Genomic DNA, 8,975 nt, shown 5'->3' on the forward strand with positions numbered 1-8,975 from the left:
GGGCGTTTGGTATTGGTGTGGCGTGTGGCCCGGTGGGTAGATCAGTGAGCATCAACAAACAATAATAGTTGAAATAACATATTAAGCAATTATAACAGTTTAAACGAACTTATTAGACAAGCATATATTGAACAGTTTATCTACCTAAGAAAAAGTCCCGTTTCCCCATTCCTCAGGATTGGTTTCGGTTTTCCCATGCAACTCTACGGGTGTATGTCCTAGTCTGTTCCCTTGTTTTGTGAGGAGGTTAGGACAGTATGTGACTCTCATGGTGTGGGTGGGAGGGGGTACCCCGTTCGTGATTTTAGCGGTTGTCGGGGGTGGGTTCAGATTCCAAGTTAGCATTCTTTAGCGTCTCGCACCCATCCCTAGTTCGAGGTAGGCCCTGTACTCGTCCTCCGCCCTCTGGTTTTGGTGTTGAGTTAACTCCCCTGTTGCTATCGAGAAGGGGGGTCGTGCCCCGGGTGAACCGCACCAGCATCGGCCCCCGCCTCTGCTCCCCCGCCGGTTCCTTGCAGGGCGGTATCACCTCCGCGGCGCGGTCCAGCCAGGGACGCCCCCCTCGCCCCTCCGCTAGGGGGGGTTCGCTAAAGTCGTCTCAGGACGTGTGTCTGGGCTAGGGGGTAGTGATGGTGGGCCGATTAAGATTTGCTCGGGTGTGAGCTACCTGTCTCTATCTCTAGCGGGGTCCTAGGCTGTTACAGGGCGAACCTTCTGGTGTTAGTGTTGAATTAATTCCCCTGTTGCTGTCCAGGAGGGGGGTCGTGCCCCGGGTGTGCCGCACCTGCATCGGCCCCCACCTCTGCTCCCCCACCGGTTCCTCGCAGGGCGGTGTCGCCTCTGCGGTACGGTCCAGCCCGGGACGTCCCCCTCACCCCTCCACCAGGGGGGGGGTTCGTTAAAGTCGACTTAGGTCGTGCGTCTGGACTAGGGGGTGGTGATGGTGGGCCGGTTAAGGCTTACTCGGGTGTGAGCTACCTGTCTCACACGGAATTGTATCTCTAGCGGGGTCCCAGGCTGCCTCCGGGCATGTAGCTTCCCTCCCCCCATCCCCCCCCCCTCCCGCCCCCCCCTCCCCCCTCCCCCCCCCCCCCCCCGTTACTTGTTGTAATGAATCAAGTGGAGTCTAGTGGAACAAAAGGAAAAAGTCTCGTATGTGGTGCATGGGTGGTCTTAGTCTCTGAGTTCATGGAGCGTAGTAAATACTTGCAGTTAGGATCAGAGGTAGAAATGTCTCTCGGCTTAAGAGGTTGCTCCTGATTGGCGTATGGTCTGGGCTCTGGTTCTCCGTTGTCTGCGGGGTTGTGAGACCGTTCCTGGGTGGAGGGAGTAGAATGACATCGGGTCTGGCCATGTGAGCTGAATAGGCGGTAGTTGCAGTTCAGTAGTCAGGTCTGCTAGGTCCTCTGGGGTTCTCACCACAAATAAGCCGTTGGGAGTGGAAGCTTGTAGTCCTGAGGGATAAGTCCATCGGTAGCGTATTTTGTTAGATTGTAGGACACGAGTCAGGGGTTTAAGTGTCCTTCTGTAGGCCAGAGTTGCTGGCGACAGGTCAGGGTACAGTTGTAGGGGTGTGCCGTTCAACAGGACCCGGTCTGATTCTCGGGCCTGTCTCAGGATGTCCTCCTTTAGCTGGTAGCTCGCTAGGCAGCAGATTGTGTCTCTGGGAGGGGACTCCGGGGGGCCCCTAGGTCTCAGGGCCCTGTGTGCCCGCACAAATTCGATGTGCGTGGTTTCAGGCCTTCCAAGGAGCCTGTTGAATAGCCCCATTAGTGTTACGCGGATCGGGGTAGTTTGATCCAGTTCTTCCGGGATCCCCCTCACCCTGATATTTTGTCTGCGTCCCCTATTATCTAGGTCTTCGAGGTGTAGGGCCATCTGGCGTAGTTGTGCCTCATGTACCTTCAGGGTATTTGTAGTGGCGTTTTGTGTGGCAGTCAGATGGTCACTATCCGCTTCCAGCTGGGATACCTTTTGGTGCAGGCCCTGTAGTTCTTCTCGGAGGGAGTGGAGCTCTGCCGTGATGGAGTTTCGGAGCTCAGAGTTCGCCTCCTTGAGGTCTGCCTTGGTTGGTAGTGCCCGGATTAAAGTCACCCAGTCCGGTGTATGCTCTGGGTGGGGGTTGGTGTCGGTGATGTCCGTGCAGGGATCTGCGGTTGGGGAATGAGGGCGCGAGGCCCACGAGGTCCCGGAATCCGTCGAGGCCTGCGAAGCCAGGTCCGCCGGGGTTTTCAGGTATTTGTGCAATGTGGACGCCGGGGTGCCCTTGGTTGTGTCTGCGGGCTTACCAGCGTGTGATGAGCGATGTGTTTTGCCCATTTTGTATTTGTAGGGAGTGGATGGACGAGGATTTAAGATAAGCCTGCGGGGAGCTCTCAGATTAAGCTGCCATTCCTCTCGGCCTCCAAGCCACGCCCCAAGTCAGCTCTTTTTACGCGTCCACCAGGTTAAGTGTGTTTTGCAGGGTCGTCTATGTCGGCATCATCACCGGAGCCGGCCAGCAGGCGGTCCGGGTCTTTCCTCCCGCTCAACCGATGCCCAGTCTATGGAGGGGAGTGTAGTCGCTTTGCCGCTGGCTCATAGTGCTGTTAATCCGGTCATCTGTGATGGGGACCCGAGGTGAGGCAGGATGCTGTGGGCTGTTGGATCCTAGAGCGTCCAAATTGTGATTATGGGAGTAGGAGTCCCGGGGGTCTGTGAGTTTAATCATATGCCTTCTTTCCGCCCCTGCCTGCCGGAATGAGAGTGGTGACCGATAGACGGTCCGGGGTGTGCCGGTCTGCTGGTTCAGGGGCTTGGCTGGCAACAATCGGCTCGGGTGCTGGAGCCGTCGCTTTAATTGGGCTTTACCTCGCTTGTGTTTGCGTGGAGGGGGATTCCCGCCAAAATGGCGTCGTGTTGCCGGGCGAATCCACGCTGCCACCTCCCGTATCGCCCTCATGTAGGCCGGTCTCTGAGTGTGTAGCGTAGTCCACAGGCTGGCACATATCTTGTCAAAGAACACCCCTATGTGCTGGGGTGGCGTGTGGAGTATGCGGTTTCTGTGAGACCGTGCCTGTGCCGCCATCTTGACCAAGGGTCTAGGAGCTTCTCCTCGTTTCAGTCGTTATCTCTCGTGTTGGTCGTGATGTGGGGGTGGGCATCCCCAGCCGGGACCGGGATGACCCCCGCCGGTCCAGAGGGGGGGGGGTTGGAGGTGAGTGCTGTGTGGGTATCACCTGCGAGGTTACCATCCAGGAGAGCGGCCGCCTCTCCCTGGCTCGGTCGCGGTTAGGCCTCAGGCCGGGATTGTAGGGACCCGATGGAGTACGGGTGTGTGTCTGACATCAAAACGATTCCCTGGGCCTCCCCCACTCAGTAAGCTCCTTCCCAGCAGTGAGTGAGCGATGGATCGGGGTTTATCCCCTGTTTTAGTCGTCGGTGAGCAGGAGCACTCGTGGAGCACGTCCGATATTTCTTTCTTAAACAGAGTATGCAATAACTTGAGAAATCCCACCAGAATTCGTTCAGACATTACGACAATATTTTCTGATTGGTTCAGCTAATCAATTCCAAGCTGGATTTATTACCAAGTGCTGGCAGAACAACTTCTCTGTCAGTAGGAGAGCCAGAAATTGGAAAATAACATATAAAGAATGTTTTTATTTAATTAATATGCCCTTTGGATCATAGGCTATTATCAAGCTATGTATACTACGTGTGTATAGGTAACAGGTGGGGGAATTAAAAGGACACTCCAAGCAGCTAAAATAAGTTAAGCTTAAAGTAAAGCTAATAAGCTGAAATATATCTGGTTAGTTTCTCTTTCAATTCTGTGTAGTTTTCCTGCAGTGCTGTAAAATGTTTTGCTGTTTTCAGCAGTGTAACCCAGCCTCATTAGCCACCGCCCTCTCACATTTCAAGATGTTCCTGATTCCCAGTCTCTGAAAGAAAAGTACCATTTGCAGTCAATGAAATAAAATAGAGGCATGTTTTATTTAGGAATGCTCACAGCATAGACTGTAATGCAGGTAATACATTCTCTGCAAGCACCTGGCAACTAACCTCCCTAACCCACTGTTAACCCCTTCCCTGTCAACCGACCTCACTACCGACTGTTAACCCCTTCCCCTACACTCCCTTTTAACCAACCTCCCTAGAGAGAGAGAGAGAGCTATAGACAGATCAATAAAGATATATATATATACATACACACACAGATAGATAGAACACAAAACTCTATAGGTAATTAAGAGTTTGTCTCGTTATATTTAATTTATAATATACAGATGCCACTACAGGATACCTAAAGTGGTGAGGAAGAGTGTGTGTGTAAGTAATGTGGTAAGTTCTAGTGTCTGAATGCTGTATTTGTAGTGTAATTAAGGTGGAGTACTTCATGGGCAGGCATTGTGGGCGTGTCATTACGGATTCTCATAGAGAATAACTGGAGCATAGCCATTGGTGGACAGACCTATAAAAAAAGAAAAATGCAAGAGCTCACACTCCAGCAAGTCTGGAAATGTGGTACCAATCATAATTGTGTTCTAATTACTACCTATATAAAATGGTCCGGACATTAAAGGGACACTATAGTCACCCAGGCCACTACATCTCCTTAAAGAGGTCTGGGTGCAGTGACTTTTAACCCCTTTTTTTTTTTTTTAAATGTTAATATATATTTAATATTTACATTGCAGGTTTACATCCAATAGAGGAGCTTCCACAGCACTAAGTAAAAAAACTGAGTCACGTGATTCAGAAGTCCATAGAGAATGTTTTCCTATGTGTGCACTGCTATTGCTGTGCATACACATCGGATCCCGGTTGATTCTCTGGGACGAGCATTGGATTGGGCCTCTTCCAAGACCACATGAGTGGTGAGCAGGGCCGAGGACAAGGGTAAGTAAATTAATTATTTTATATTGTCTGGCCTTTAATGGCAAAACAAGAGGGTGAGGAGGAGGCAGAGGGATGCATTATTTTATTTGGATGACAGATTCCCTTTAAGCAGATCAACAACACAAGTCAACTTAGTATACCTTTTGTCAATACTGTGTGGCGTGATTACATATATCTAGGAAAAAAAGGTCAGCAGGGTTTAATCTTATCTGCTCAGTTGTCTCCAATGCCATCGGGCTGGTACAAGGTGAGAAACAAATGGATGGTGCCAGAGGACACAGTTGATGCTCAGTGATAAGCTAAGAAGCGATAGCTCTAATCAGCACTATCAATACTTCAACAAGATAATCCTTGCACTGAATGCAATGTTTTGGATTTTCAAGTATGGTTTATCTCACATCAGTTATTTCAGTTATTTAATGCAACACAATCTCTTGAGGGTGCGCTATTAGATGACGATAAAACAATTATTGTTGTGGTTGGATAATATCACTTTATCCTGACCACTTGCAGCAGGGGTCTGCAACCTACATCCTACGTACCTTCCTTATAAGACCCTTTGAATTAAATCTATCCTTAAAGGGAAACTCCAGTGCCAGGAAAACAATCCATTTTCCTGGCACAGGTGGGTCCCTCTCCCTCCCACCCCCAATCCCCAGTTACTGAAGGGGTGAAAACCCCTTTAGTCACTTACCTGAGGCAGCGACGATGTCCCTCGTCGCTGTCTCCTCCTCCGCGCCGCTCCTCCCTGTGATTCCGTCGGCCGGTGGGCAAGACTGATCCCGCCCACCGGCCGAGGAGACCTAATGCGCATGCGCGCGCATTAGGTCTCCCCATAGGAAAGCATTGAAAACTAATTTCAATGCTTTCCTATGGGGAAATGAGCGACGCTGGAGGAAATCCTTGGAAATCCTTGCTATAATCCAGGAAGTGACCTCTAGTGGCTGTCTAGTAGACAGCCACTAGAGGTGGAGTTAACCCTGCAATGTAATTATTGCAGTTTATAAAAACTGCAATAATTACAGTTGCAGGGTTAGGAGTAGTGGGGGTTGGTACCCAGACCACTCCAATTGGCAGAAGTGGTCTGGGTGCCTGGAGTGTCCCTTTAACCACTCTGTGACGGTCACCCAGAGTGAGGAGGGGTCTCTACCGCCAGAGATGTCCTTTCCCCCTAGTCTGAGTAGTGCTGCAGTATTCTCCAGTTGATATCCAAGCCGACCAGGAATCTAATATAGCTGTAGAGCTCTTATAAGAGCTAGTGGTTATAGCAGTATAGCGGTTCACTACAATCACAAGACGAGGCTACGTATTGAGGGTTAAGTGAACTGGTTTAATGGTACCCACGCTGGCCTTTTATGTAATTACCCATGCAAGCGGCACTCCCACATGGACCTTGTTGGGGACAATACCAACTTACAAACCAATAACGACAGAGTTATAATGTATGACACTCCCTCACATGGCACTCAATCCCTCCCCTCTGCCTGGGAGATAATGGAGTCAATTACTGTATCAACTCAAATATCTCCAGGCGAAAAAACAATTTACAGACAATCTGAAAGTACCCCAAAAACTCACATAAACCCCATAAAATCCCCTGATAGCCCCGATCTGGGTGAGCAACATATCCAAAAATCACCCAGATCGGTTCAGCGGTTTGGGATTTGTATGGAAGTCTTGTTTCTGACCGACCACACGAGGCGCCTGCCCAGAATAGTTCCATAGAATCAGGCTGTTAGGCCGGTCTCTTTCGTGGGCTTCAAATACAACAAAATCCCAAATAACTGTTCGTGGGAGAGCTAGTCGTGTGCCCCTCATTCAGGAGTTTGGTTTCACCGAACGCCGCCTCTTTCGGATGACATGGAACGAACTTAGGTGATCCTGGAAGTCTCAGCGGTGTTCGGCTGTTGAGTGTCCGAAAATAGTTCCGTACACTCGACGACCAAAGACCGCAGGACGAGTTCGACAAAACAAGATGGCCGCCGCCACCACGTGTTCAGGCATATGAACGACGGCCACCCAGTGAACCACTTAGAACGTTCAGTGTTGTGGTTAGAGCAAGTGTTAGTAAGGTCAGTTGGAGGCACACGACTGCTCTGGGTGGTCCAAGTGTTCGGTACATTATTTGGTATACGAACCATCTAGGGCAAATCTGTTTGGTTGGATTCCTATACCGATCCAGGCAAAGTAAACAATCTCCAGGAACAGAGCATCTGTTACACACTCACACGACATATACCCAAAACAGTGAGTAGTTAACTGCTGCTCAGCCTATTAATGCCCCATCTCCTGAGCAGTGGGATGGAGATATTAAAATAATGGGAGTAGAGGAGCTCCTGTACTCACAAGTTGAGGGGCATTTAAAACAAACAAAAAAAAAATTGTGGTGGGATTGGGGCCTGAAAAAATTTTAGGTAACAGACCCTCTACCATCCCTGACATCAGCTAGGGGCACATTAGGTGTAGTGGTTACAATGCCAGGAGTATCCGGTCACCATTCGCCAGTAATGGGGAATGGTGCTGTGAGCAGTGTGATGCAGCTTCTACAGAGCTGCTGAAGCCAGATACTGATCCTCAGTTCATTGATTGGCTGAAAGCAAGCGCTCAGCACCTGAATGAGACTCTGTGTTTAGAAATATGCACAGAATTGAACTCTTGTTCCAGGCTGGCTAGGGACGTAATAATGAGGTTGCTGGAGGCAGCAATCTAATATATCTCTGTATGTCCCTTTGTATAGCGTTTCATAGTGAAATGCAGCACATACAGGCAGCCAACACTATGGCCACTTCAAAACACTGAAGTGGTCTTAAATGACCCTTTAAATAGTGCAGGGAGTGCGGTTATTTCCCCTCCCTGCTACCTAATTCCCTTGTTTATTCGTATTATTTTTCGTTGTTCGGTAAATCATTCGTTTTACTGAACGGAGACCACCCTGGGTACTAATTAAAACGTGGAACACTAACTATACGAAAACTGCAGAGTAATTGAATGCTCCTAGGTGGCCGCCATTTCATGCATACGAACGCACGTGGTGAGAACAATGGACAGCGGCCATCTTGTCTCCCGAACGCGGCCATCAGGACTTGGTCGTCGAGTGCCTGGAACTGTTTTGGGCATGGCACTTGCACGAACCCTGGTCTTTATGGAAGACCCATACGTACTATTTCCAGATACAGTAGACCAGTGATGGCGAACCAATGGCACACGTGCCACAGGTGGCACGCCGGGCCCTCTCTGTGGGCACACGGCCATGGGTTCGCCATCAATGCAGAGTAGGCACCTGTCTGCCCAAAACAGCAGGCGCCTACTCTGCTTCCGTGTCGGGAGGCAGGGGGAGTGATCTGTGAAGCAGCTCCCCTGTCCTCCCGCGAGCAATCTGTGTGGAGCGTTGCCGCGCGCTACCATGGCAACGCTCCACACGCTGCTTCACAGACCACTTCCCCTGCCTCTCGTCCCGGAAGCAGTACTTACCACCACCGGACCACCAGGGATGGCTGTGTCACCCTCTCATCATTAAAGGTAAGAAGAAGAGAGAGAGGGGGGGGGGGGGGGGGGGAGGGGAGGAAGATACTGATTTAGAATCCTTTTTTTTTTTTTAAACACCTTTAACCCCCCCCCCCCCACATCACCTCAACACCCCCCCCCCACACACACACCACCTCAACACCCCCCCCCCCACACACACACCACCTCAACACCCCCCCCCACACACACACCACCTCAACGCCCCCCCCCCCACACACACACCACCTCAACACCCCCCCCCCACACACACACCACCTCAACGCCCCCCCCCCCCCCCACAGGACCCCTACACACCCAGCATCCCTCCCCTCTCCCACACCCCTACCTCATCCCCCACACACACATCACCCCTCATATATATACACACACACAAACACACACAGCACCCTCATATCCACACATACACTGCACACCTCAATGCAGTATGTGCGTGTATTCAGCAGTCTGTGTGTGTGTGTGTGTATTCAGCAGTCAGTGTATTGCATTTGTTGGAGATACTAATAAATTGTTCTTTTAAAACAAAAGTTGTTAATTAGTTCGGACAACAGCACGAGTTGTTTTTTCTAAAC

This window comes from Pelobates fuscus, chromosome 3 (genome assembly GCF_036172605.1).
Source record: "Pelobates fuscus isolate aPelFus1 chromosome 3, aPelFus1.pri, whole genome shotgun sequence".
Lineage (NCBI taxonomy): Eukaryota > Metazoa > Chordata > Amphibia > Anura > Pelobatidae > Pelobates > Pelobates fuscus.